The 12,157-nt window shown below is 41.5% G+C and overlaps 1 pseudogene; it reads left to right on the forward strand.

Annotated features, from left to right (window-relative positions):
* The first annotated feature begins 11,800 nt into the window (after positions 1–11,800).
* On the forward strand, positions 11,801–11,916 carry LOC139671726 (5S ribosomal RNA; annotated as a pseudogene).
* The last annotated feature ends 241 nt before the right edge of the window (positions 11,917–12,157 follow it).

Here is a 12,157-nt window from a genome sequence, read left to right on the forward strand (position 1 = left end):
CTTGCTTGGAGATGACTGGTGAAGTCCAGCTCTCAAACCACACATCAACCTCACAGGCACAGTCCTGAGGGTAGGGCTTTGGCCTCCTGCCTTGTTTATACACTACCTATATGTCAACCATCCAGTTGTCAGCTCACATTTTCCTATTCCAAGTCGTGGGATATTTCATGTTCACAGCTATTTTATTCCTGTCTGCTAGGACCATGCACTAGAGAGTGAGACTTAACTCTTGAAGCCACTGAATTGCATTAAAAAACAAATGAAAACAAAACAACAACAAAAAACCCCAGATGCTGGTCTCTTGTGGTTACAAAGAAAAGACATGAAACATGGCATTTAGAATCTCAAAAATCCATGAAGAAAAAAATAATCTATTTCAAAATACCATTATTTTAGTATTCTGATTCATGCATTTTGAATGCCCATGGCTGGCAGTTCTATAATACAAACACAAATTTGTAGCTCACAGGCTGTACATGAGAAGGGAAACCAATTTAATCAGCTTAAAGGACACTTAGTATGTTTCTTTAAAAAATGTGGAAACAGGGCCTCAGTTCACATTTTGCTGTCCAACTAATTCTAACATAAACAACAAGGAGGACACTCTGAATTCATCTTTTTCTTCTGTATGCGTTGTGTTCATGTCTTATAACTTCTTGCCAATACTTAAAATGCCAATATTGCATTTATCTTAATCCCACTGGCTTACTGCCTTTAAGGCTGAAATAGAACTCCCACAGATGTCAGTAAGACCAGCAGAAACCGAAGTTGTTTCACAACTGGGCTCAACTGCTTAAACTCCCCCTTTTCATTTTTTTCCCTTTAAAGAGGGATGCAGTCATTCTTGAGAGAGATTATGATCCACTTCAAACCCAGAATTCCCTACTCTTTTTTGTAGAGACTTTTTTTCTGTATTACAATTTCCTCAAGCATTGAAATAAATTTGTATTTATTCTGGAGATTTCAGTCAGTGTGTTTAAAATTCAGGTTTCTAATAACATTTCAAAGGACTTTACTTTGGTTTTCTCCTTTCAGAGCTCCTGAACTTCAGAATACACACATTTCCTAAACTTTATTTGCCTTCCCAGCGCTATAAAACAGAGTTCTGAAACTTAGTAATAAAAATAATGAAAACAAGCCTGTCTCTTGACTCTTGCTTCCAAGACCCCTGATGATCTGTGTATCTTTTGCATCACCACTGAGACCTGAGCTGATACTTTGTAAGATCACAGCAGCTCTTTCTAGCAGATTATGTAAGTTTGACACATGGGTGTAGTTGAACTTCCTTTTCCCTGTGTGCATATTTTGCCCTTACAAACACTGAATATCAGCGGCCTTTTTTGACTTGCTACTGTGAGATCTCACTGTGGCTCTTCATAATCAATTCTTTTGGAATATTCTGGATAGTTTTGTATCTTTTGCAATCATTATAATTCTCCCCATTTTTTCATACATACAGGAATATACTGAGACCCTAATGATGTTCCACCAGCTAGATGACTTCACTGTATGTACTGGTCATGTATATGACATCTGCATCCAAATTATTTTTATTTTGTTTTTAATTAATTGAAAAGAGAGTAACAAGTTTTTACAAGTTAACTGCTAAAGTTGTGGTGCTCTCTTTGGTCTGTTTGTCTATTTCCCAGATCCATGGTAACTGCCAACCTGATCCCACCCGTGACTGTGCTGGGGTAACAGATTTAAGGTGAGGAAAAAGCTATTGCACAGCAAAAATTGCAGCCAGAGAAGAAAGGAGTGAGAATATGTGAGAGAAACAACTCTGCAGACACCAAGGTCAGTGCAGAAGGAGGGGGAGGAGGTGCTCCAGGTGCCGGACCTGAGGTTCCCCTGCAGCCCGTGGTGAAGGCCATGGTGAGGCAGCTCTGCCCCTGCAGCCCATGGAGGTCCATGGCAGAGCAGAGGTCCACCTGCAGCTCATGAAGGACCACACACTGGAGCAGGTGGATGCCCAAAGGAGGCTGTGACTCTGTGGGAACCCCAGCCTGGAGCAGGCTTCTGGCAGCACGTATGGCTCCATAAAGAGAGGAGTCCACTCTGAAACAGGTTTACTGGCAGGACTTGTGACCACGTGGGAAGGAGTCACGTGGGAAAAATTGGTGGAGGACTGTCTTCCATGGTAGGGACCCCACACAGAGCAGAGGAAGAGTGTGAGGAGTCCTACCCTGAGGAGGAAGGAGTGGTACAGACAATGTGCCACGAACTGTCACTGTAACCTGCCTTCCCCATTCCCCTACCACACTGAGGGTAGGAGGTAGAGATTTCTTAAGTAAAGTTAAGCCTGTGAAGGGAGGGGTGAGGGGAAGGTGTTTTAAGATTTGAATTTATATCTCAGTATTCTACTCTGATTTAACTAATTTCCCCAAGTCGAATGTTTTGCCCATGACAGTAATTGGTGAATGATCTCTCCCTGTCCTTTTCTCAATCCATGAGAGAAGGACATTACATTTTCATTATATTTTTTCTTTCCCCATCCATCTGAGAAGGGGAGTCATAGGACAGCTTTGCTGAGCACCTGGCAACTGGTGAAGTTTTGAAACTGAGAAGAATTTCAGAACAGGAATCGTGGTTGTGCTGTAAATTTCAAGATTTTTCCTGTTCACAAAAAAAACCCAGTTTTCTGCTCTGTCTCATTTATGTGCACAAACTTGCAAATGCTTCTGTTTGGATATTACCACCAGAATAGAGCATTCCCAGAGAGACATGAGACAGCTCTTCCTGTATTTTTGGCAAGATTAAAAGAGACAAATATTGGAATTTCCTTTACCACAGGGCTCTTAACATTAACAACCTAAGAACTCACTGAGTATAGCTGTGTTTTTTAACTTGCTGTCCACAGAGAGCTCAAAGACTGCTGCCAAAGGGTCTGAAAGGATTATTTTCAGTAGTGTTTGCTCTATAGTCTGACTCAACACTGGGAAATTTCAAGGGGATATAAATACTATAGACCTATTTAGGGGCCGTTATATAGAGCATAAATGAGAAGACAGGTAGAATAAAGGCCTAGGATTTCTATTCACCCTTAGAAATAACTAGAGGTAGCACTAAGCAGGCAAGTTTATGTAGATAGGAGAAACCTGAAGACTGGAAGACAAGTTCTTGTTTTGCTTAAAACTCAGCTCTGTTGTTGCATTGCTTGAACTGTCAGAAGCAGCACCAGGATGAAGTAAACCCACGTGAGGGATAGTGTTTTGTGGTAAATTGCAGAAGGGAAGACCTGAGACATCACACTTCCAGTATCCTTCTCAGTACTTTCCAAGTCCTTCATTTCCTGTGTTCTCCTGTAGACTGTGAGTCTTGCTTTACAAGGCAGCACATAGGAACCCAGGGGGCATCACTCTTGCAGCAACCCTTTGCTGAGCTTCAGCTGCTGCCTGATACCTGTGCTGTACCTGGTCTGTTCACCAGCATCCTGACTGTCAGCCACAGAGAAAACCAAGCAAATAAGAAAAACATCTCTAAGGAGGAGAGGGGGTATGGAGAGGAGGACTAAGATTTTATTTTTTAGGTCCAGGGTAATATAGCTATTCTTTCGAAACTGTTCGTTATAACTCAAGAAAGATATAAAGTGACATGTAAGATGTAAATGATTTTTAAAGCTACATTATAAGAAAGTACAATTAATTTATGCTATGTCAATTCAAATTGGAGTCTAGTCCTTCTCTTGAGCTGTGAAAGCTAGAAGGCCCAGCCACTAATTACTACATGCTACCTGTGCTGCAAGAAATACCATGTATTTTTAAAAAATAATTGATAGTTTTGTCATTCATGTAACTTAAGACTTCATCCAGTCTATAAATCAGTTGTTCAATTAAGTTGTCTCTTGGCTTTCCAAGCTCGTCAGTTAAGCAAAAACACACTTGGCTTCTCCCCAGTTCACAGTGGGGGCTTACACTTATTTTTGTTTCCAATGCCTGGAGATACATGTTATAGGAAGAAGACTATGCTTTGCAGTTCACTTACTCCAGCAGAATCTGATTCCATCATGTGAATCAGAGAACTGGAAATCATTGATGAACTGAGTGTATTAAACTGGCATTCTAATAAACACATTTCTGTGTGAAAAACATAAGACAGTGCTCTCTAGTTAGGCTTAGAATATAGGAGAAAATGTCTTCCTGAGAATTTAATGCCATAAATTGAAAAAAAAAATGGATTTAACCAAAGTTGTGCTGAGTCTTTAGAAGCAAGTAGACCTCTCCAGTCAATTCCGAACATTACCGCTATTTCACAAAGTCAACATTGTATTTAGCAGTTACTATATGGTGTGGCTTCTGCCCCACTGATCACAGCAGACCAAACTCGAGCCTGACCTGCGCCGCATGGGGCAAGTGCATGGCGGGGGAGAAAAGCTGAGACCTGGGGCTGAGAGGCCAGAGCAGGTTTGGGCACCGCTGTGTGCACAAGTCTTACCCTGCCCTACAACTCTGGCAGGACCAGAGCCTGGCATACACATTCACCAGGCCACTGGTTTGACCTCCTCGAAGGAGATGAGTGACCAGTGAGTCCCCAAAATTTGATGTCCCTTTTTTGAATGGGCTGTCACCAGACTGAATGGGTGCACAGAGAACAGCTCAGCGGTCAACACCCTTCTTTCCTTCACCCCACAGACAACCTCTATCAATTCTCTCAGCACAGAATCAACTAGCCAGTCATCTTTATGTTAGGATATTTCCACAAAAAGAGCTAATTGCTGAGGACAAGAAGGAAGAACTCAGCTGATGTGTATGTGCTAACTAATACCAGCCCAGGACCTGGCTCAGAGCATTTTGTCCTAACATTTTCTCTCCTTCAGGAATGAAGGAGCTTTTTGTACTCATCACTTCATGGCACAAGGAGTAAGTTTATTTAAACCACTGCTGGTGTGCTGCTAGGTGCTGGAGATGCCAATAGCAGGAGGAGCACTCCTCAGGGCAGTACAGCTTGAAGAAGGTTCTGCTCACCCTACTCTGAGGGTGGCAGAGATTCTTGACTATGTCATGGAATTTCTTCTCTGTCATGTGTTGAAGAAGCAGTGGGCAGGGACCATGACCTGGCAATTAAGTACAGTATCACAAATGAAGACAGCTGTATTGACAGTTTACAAACAATTGAAGGGAGATGTTATTCAATTCCAAAAGGGTACAACAGAAGCCACTGACTTATATAGAACAAACTAAGGCACTGCCCAGTTTCTGTCCTCTCTCTGCATTCATAGATCATACTCCATGCAAATTAGAAACAGAGAACAAAGAATCCATTCAATATCAAGTTTTGTGCATCAAAGTGACTCTATTTTAAGTTTTTCCCAAATATCAAAAGATGCCCATATGGCACAAAAACAACCTAAAAATGGTACAGAAAAATGAGAATCATATTCACTGCAGTAAAATAATGGTAGCACTTCAGAAACTAACAGATGTCTATGGCTCAGTATTTTGAAATTTTTTACTCTGTCACAGTGACATTTACAGTATGGGAACAATAATTCTATGATTTGGTCAACTGGAATTACTTTTATGTTTAACATTTTAATGTATTTGATCTTACCAAAAATGTTTTTGATACATATCTGCTAAGCACTTCTTTACCAAAATACCAAATTATGTATCTTAAGAAAAGAAGAAATCAGTATACGTGATTCAAAAATATGTGGCAAAACTTTTCTTGAAAGAACATACAGGAAACCAATGATTCATCACAGAGTTTATGGGTCCACCATGACAGTAGTATCATGGCAGTGTTGCCAGATCTTTGTCTTATCTGAAGCTCTAAATTTTAGGGTCTCTCTATTTTTTTTTTCCCTGAGACATCAACTTTTTCACTGACACTCTCAGAGACACATTTCTGAACAGCACAGCTTGTCTCTGCAGTCATTTACCAAATAAAGATTTAAAGACATATAAAATAGGTATCACTGTTCCTGTGTTTTAAACACTGAACTAATCAGTTACATTCCTTTCTCTAGCCTAAATCCTTTAATCTACAACCTAAGGTCCTGCTTTCAATGTGGTCACTAATTTAGTAAATTAATTTAAAATAAACCAAAACATTAGCTAGACCTGTCCAGTAATTGTAATTGATGATAAATTTTTCTAAGATGTCTAATAAGTAATCTTTTTACATACTCAAATCAGGCTGTTCCATCCGTACATTTGTCTCCTAGACCAGCTATCCCCTAATCACATATTATTATTCCATTATTCTGTCACTTCAGGCTTTCCAAATCATCAACTCAGCTTCTCTTGCAGCAATGAAGGCCCGTGGGTCTTGGAGTTGCTCACTTCAAACAAAATAGCAGAGACTTCCTAACAGCAAAGGTAGTCAGGGAGATGACAAAGGAAGTAAATCATCATTACTCACTGAACTTATGTTTTACTATATCCATACAGATGTGTTTCCAAAAGCACCTCCCTCTTTCACCAATTTTACCAACACTCATGAGAAAACTTTAAAAACTAGACTATTTTTTAAGGGATTGCAGATATGAAAAGATGCTGGTTTGATTTATTGGAGGGTTGCTGTTGGTTTTATATAACATTTTCCAAGGAGCCACTGTTTTGACTGCAGATTTAATTTACATTGGCTTCTTATTTGCATTTAAGTAAATGCATTTAGATGACTAAATTCAACCTCCTCAATTTAAGCACTATTTCAGCATGGCCTGAACTTCCAGATCAGTTTATGCACAAGTGCTTGTGTTATGGAACAGAAACAGCAGTAGCCAATGCAAACCAGCAGCAAAACACTACCCCTGGCACAGCAGTGGCACAAGGACCCAAGGTCTCATCTCTCCTCCATCTCCAATGCTCCTTTGCATAGGATGCTCCCAATTGCTGCCCAGCCCTGCTCAGAGTCAGATTCCCCAGCTGTGGCCAGGACACTGTATTTTCCACCTAGCCACTATGTCTGACATGGCAATAACCTCCTGCACCCACTTATCTTTCCCCATCCAGCTGCTTCCTGCAAGATGGGAAAAAGTGTTTAAACAATGATTCTCTTTTTCATACAAGGACTTAATGTCACTTATGCTGAGACTTTAGTTGGAGATGGGTTTTCTATCAGTGCTCCATAAAAATTTTCTCTTGCATGTTTATTGCCAGTTTGTTATAGAAATGCAACAGAAATATTTCAGTACCCTAAAGTTTACCCATTCTGCTGAAAACCCACGCTGTGTAAAATCTTTTTATTAACTGATCTTATTCATAATTATGCCTGCAAATCTTCATTAAAAGGACAATAAAGCATTCTCTGCCTCTTCTTCCTCTCCTTCCTTAACCTCACACATCCTCTTTTTCTCTGAATTGTGCTAGCAGGCTCACAAAGGGGCAGTTTTGCTTTCCCATCAAAGTATCCTGACGCAGAAGGGCACCTGAGGTCACTCAGGCCTTCAAGAAGTGCCGCCGGCTTCCTGGACACTCGCAGCAGGAATGGCATCACCCACAGTGATGTCTGATTATTATTATCATCCTCCTACCACCATCATTTGCAGTTTAAGCTGTGAGCCTGACCAGGGCTCTGGGTGTGTAAAGCCAGGCTACATTATCACTCGTGCCTAAGCCCAGCCAATCCTGCTTCCCACCACCCCCACACCACCACCAGTGAGGAGGTTTCTCCTGTGCCAGAGCAAGGATCCCCCTTCTTAGGACAGTACAATCACATCCGACATTTGACAGCCGGAGAAGGAGGAGTGAGCAGCAGAGAAAGCAAATGGGAAGCTCAGTCTTCTCTTCCCAGCTGGGAATCTCAGGATGGCATTCAAAACAAAGCAGGACAAAGCACAACTAAATTGTGGGCAGCATCTGATGAAGAGGTTGTTAATTCAAAATAAGGTAATACATTTGGTAATGATCTATTTATGCCATTATAGGTTCTTTTTGAGAAACAACATAAAGAGAGAAAAAAAATGGGTCAGAAGGGACATCAAAGACCAGTCAGAGTAAAAGCTGGGGAAATAAAGTAGATGGGGATAAATAAACAACCACCTTAAAAAAAAAAGACAAATGCACCAAGACGGAAGTTTCCCTATTTCAGCCCCTTCTAACAAGAAGTGTCACTGAAAATGCCCTCTACATCCTAATACAAAAGCTCTTCTGTCTACATATTTATTATTTAACTGCCTTAAATTCAGTAAGAAAAGAGGGGGGAAAAAAGAAAAAAATTGCTTTCAACTCTGATTTACCCCTTTGAAATACACAGGGACATTATCACAGAATTTTTCCATGCTCATTAATGCCAGCACACATTTGCTCTTCCAGAGAATGAATATTAAGAGCTCCTCCTGACCCAGGCTGCTTTCCACAGACTCCCGTGAAACAACAGGAGGTGAAGGGCCCCCGGGCACTGCCATCCCCTTGCAAGGACTATCAGTTTGCATTAGTCACAACAAACCTCCTCCCATCACCCAGCTTTCACAGCGTCCTTTGCTTGGGAACAGTTGCTGGGCTGAGGCTGCTCTGCTCTTATCTTTTTAGGTTGCCAACAAAGGAAATTACAGGTGACTGACAGGCAGTACCATACTCCATACGGTTTGGGGGGGTTTTGTAAGAGACTGTTTGTCCTCTGAAACAGCAGCCATCCAGCTTTAGCCCACAAATCCCAGACACATAGAGGGCAGTTTCTAAATCTGAAAGGCAGGCATAAAAGCTTAATTATGAGAAGGGGAGGCTTTTTTCAAATTTCCTGACCTTGAAAGCTCTTTCTTAGGAGTCTGCTGGAATTACGGCTTATAATGTCATGCCTGATACTTTAAAATTGATATTTTAAAAAATTGTGGCTGTTTTGGTTTGGAGGGGCTTGGGAGGGGGTTGTTTGGTTTTGTTTGAGATTTTTTTGTTGTTTTGTTTTTAAAGAGAGAAGAGGAAAGGCTAGTAGATCAGTAAGGACTAGATCCATACATATTTTCTAAGCAGTACCTTTTCCAAAAGTAAATTTTGCTGCTCATATAAATTTGAAGCCCTCAGCTGGACCATTTTGAGAGCTTCCCAGGGCATAGATCTTCTATAGCTCATTCCTGAGTGCAACACCTTTCCCCACCTTGTTCAGGTCTGTGCTTCCTATTTAGTTTATTTCAAAGCCTTTTATTTCCCAGAACACAACATTTCTGCTGGGGTGAATGTTGTCACACTGAGAAGGCTGGTCATGGTTTAGCAGATGTTAGTTAATATCCATTCCTGTATATTCTAACTTAGTCCAGACACTAACATTTGGTTTTAATTGTATTTCAATTTAAGATAAGGAAAACTATGCTATTTCATGAATCACAATTTATTATATCACTGTCCTACCCAGTAAAAATGAACACATATTCCTAAAAGGTTTAGGTTATGTGGTTTCAGCAAAATACAGAGTGACAACAAAGACAAAATGTGAGGTTTGTTTGTGGTGTGATTTTTGGTGGGTTTAACCAAATAATGAGATGTGAGGCCCATGTATAGATAGCACAAGAGAGCAAAATCTGAGATGCAGAGCCTTGGCAGCAACAAATCACCTCTGACATCTGTTCTTAAAGCTCATTGCTGTGCCTGAGTTGTTACTGAGACTTGAAGCAGCAATGGTCAAGCTGTTTTGATTTACAAGATGCTACTATGTGCCCAGTGGTTTGGTTATGGTTTCCAGTCTCACAGATTGAAACATCTCCACAATAGCCTCATTTCCAACAGTTGCCTTTGGCTGATATCTTGGAGAAAGATGACCTATAGACCACAGACTGAGACTGCCTGCAGTAGGCTGTCTCCAGACACAGAGAAGGATTGGATGGGCAGCTGAGACATCCATTACGGAATAGCAAAATCACATTAATTCACGCATGATGTTGCTAAATCACTCATTGCTACCATGCAAATAGACATGTTTCCTGCATTGATTTTAATGGAAGAACGTGTCAATTCCCATAGCACTAACATTTCTAGATAACTGTGATTTTCCCCAGTAATCATATATATTCCCAAAACTTCTTGTCCAAACAAAGGGACTGCTAGGGCAAGAATGTGTCTGTTGGCCCTGTCTCTCCATACAATTAGTGAACCATTACTGTCCATATAACTCATGGTGCAGAAGGATCACATGAAGTGAGATTAATACTATGTATTTTACCCTATTTCCCACCTCTGTCCTGTTACACTATGCTTGCCATATTACCTTTATTTACATTTAAGTGTCGATAAATTAAATTAATCAGAACACTACATTGATATCTCCTGAGGAAACATGGGCTGTTTTCATGTGAATGAGTGCTTTAACTGACGGCTTAAATGCCATGCAAACCCTCTACTTTTTGTTCCCTAGATGGGGAGTATAAGAATATGGTGTAAGGAAAATCACTGATATGGTCCGACCACAGTGCGTGAAGTTGTCTGCTGCTTTCTTCTCCTTCTCCTCCTGAAGCCACTCATTTTCTTATCATCTGGACAAGGTGGAAACTCCCCTCCCAACAGGTGTACAGCTCCCAGGACAGTCTGGTCCTGCCCCAGAGCTGTAACTCCTGGTTAAAAAACAATAAAAACAATACATTTGTCCTCACAGCACATCAAGAAATATCGTCCTATTTACCTTGTACAAAAATACCCTCTTTTGAATAACTGTAAGCAAGCAAAGCATCTTCCTGCATCTGCCAGAAAACCTTGATGTGCTCATCCAGCACCTCTCTCTTGCATCAGGACACTTGTGCCTCTTGCAATGTGGATGATATCCAGCCTCACTTTTGAAACATTTCACCCAAACCTCCACGTGCTCTGGGGAGCTGTAGCATCATAACCCTGACAGTATGAAAAACTGTGAGCTTGCACATTGAAAGCTCATCTTACTGACACTTCACCCCCTCTGTAAAACCAAGGGGGATGAATTTGCTGCACTGGTCATGAACATCCTCTTCCACCCTCTCGCCAAGCTGCAGAGTCATTACCAGCAGTTCTGTTCCAAGAAAACTGGACAAATAGTCAAAACTGGGCTTTTTCCCCCCATGCCTTGCTCAGACCTGTTAATGTGGAAGTCTAAGACCTCACTAAATAATATCGCTCGGTTCTTCCGCATGAAAATTTCTCTACCTGTATCTCACTAGCAATGCTGCAAATTATCTCCTGCTGGTCTTATTAGTTAGTACAAAAACAATTGCCTGCCTTCCCTGCAAAGCCATTTCTCTAAGGTCCAGGCCTTTCAGGTAGTTATCAGGTCCATTTTTAACTCCTGTTAGCCATCTGAAAGATCTGGACTTTAGAGAAATGGCTTTGCATTAAGACACAAGGTACTTACACAGCTTTTTCTCTAAGAGTGAAAATTTTCACTCAGCTAAACAGGACAAACTGCAACAAATCCAAGGTCATGAATTCAATCCCTTATGTGGGCTATTGACTTAAGAGTTGGACTCGATGATCCTTGTAGGTCCCTTCCAACTCAGAATAGTCTGTGATTCTGTGATGGAGACATATTTTGATATGTTAATTTTCCACCCAGCTTATATATCCATCTGTGAAAGAGGGCTTTGAGAATCTCTTGAGCACTTTCATAACTTTCCATTCAGTGCAGTGTCTGACTCTGAGACGCCCTGCGACAGAGCCCCTGCACCCAGCACCCACCTCCCCACAGCACAGCCAGCCTGCCGGGCACATCAAAGCCCATGGGGCACCTGGGGTACAGGAAATCTTCTACTCTGGTTTCTCCACACGTCCTCAAAAAGGGGCTAAGGCAGTCTGCTAGCAGCCAGCCCAGCACTGCGGCTCTTTCATTCACAACTCAGCTTGGCAGTTTGGAATCTCCTAATCATTCATAATAACTGGATTTTGAAAACCTTTACATGAAAAATAACTATGGCCATGCCACCCTGACACCCAATCCCATCAGATCTTGGAAGCTAAGCAGGGTCAGGCCCGGTTAGTACTTGGATGGGAGACCTCCTGGAAATACCAGGGGCTGTAGGTTCTAGTGTTGAGGACTTCACTCTCACCGTCCAAGTTCGCTCGGCCGTAGCAGATGAACCTTTGGAGTTCAAGGTTTGGGGCCACTTCTGCGCATGCTGTGCCTCACCTAAAAATCCACTGTGTAGGATGGAAGGGCACACCCACATGGGGAGAGCCCTTCCCAAATCTTTGTTCCTGAAGCCTAACCATCATGATGATGATGATGATGATGACATACAAAATACCAAAAGATTGTGAAGTTG

This window comes from Pithys albifrons, chromosome 4, assembly GCF_047495875.1.
Source record: "Pithys albifrons albifrons isolate INPA30051 chromosome 4, PitAlb_v1, whole genome shotgun sequence".
Lineage (NCBI taxonomy): Eukaryota > Metazoa > Chordata > Aves > Passeriformes > Thamnophilidae > Pithys > Pithys albifrons.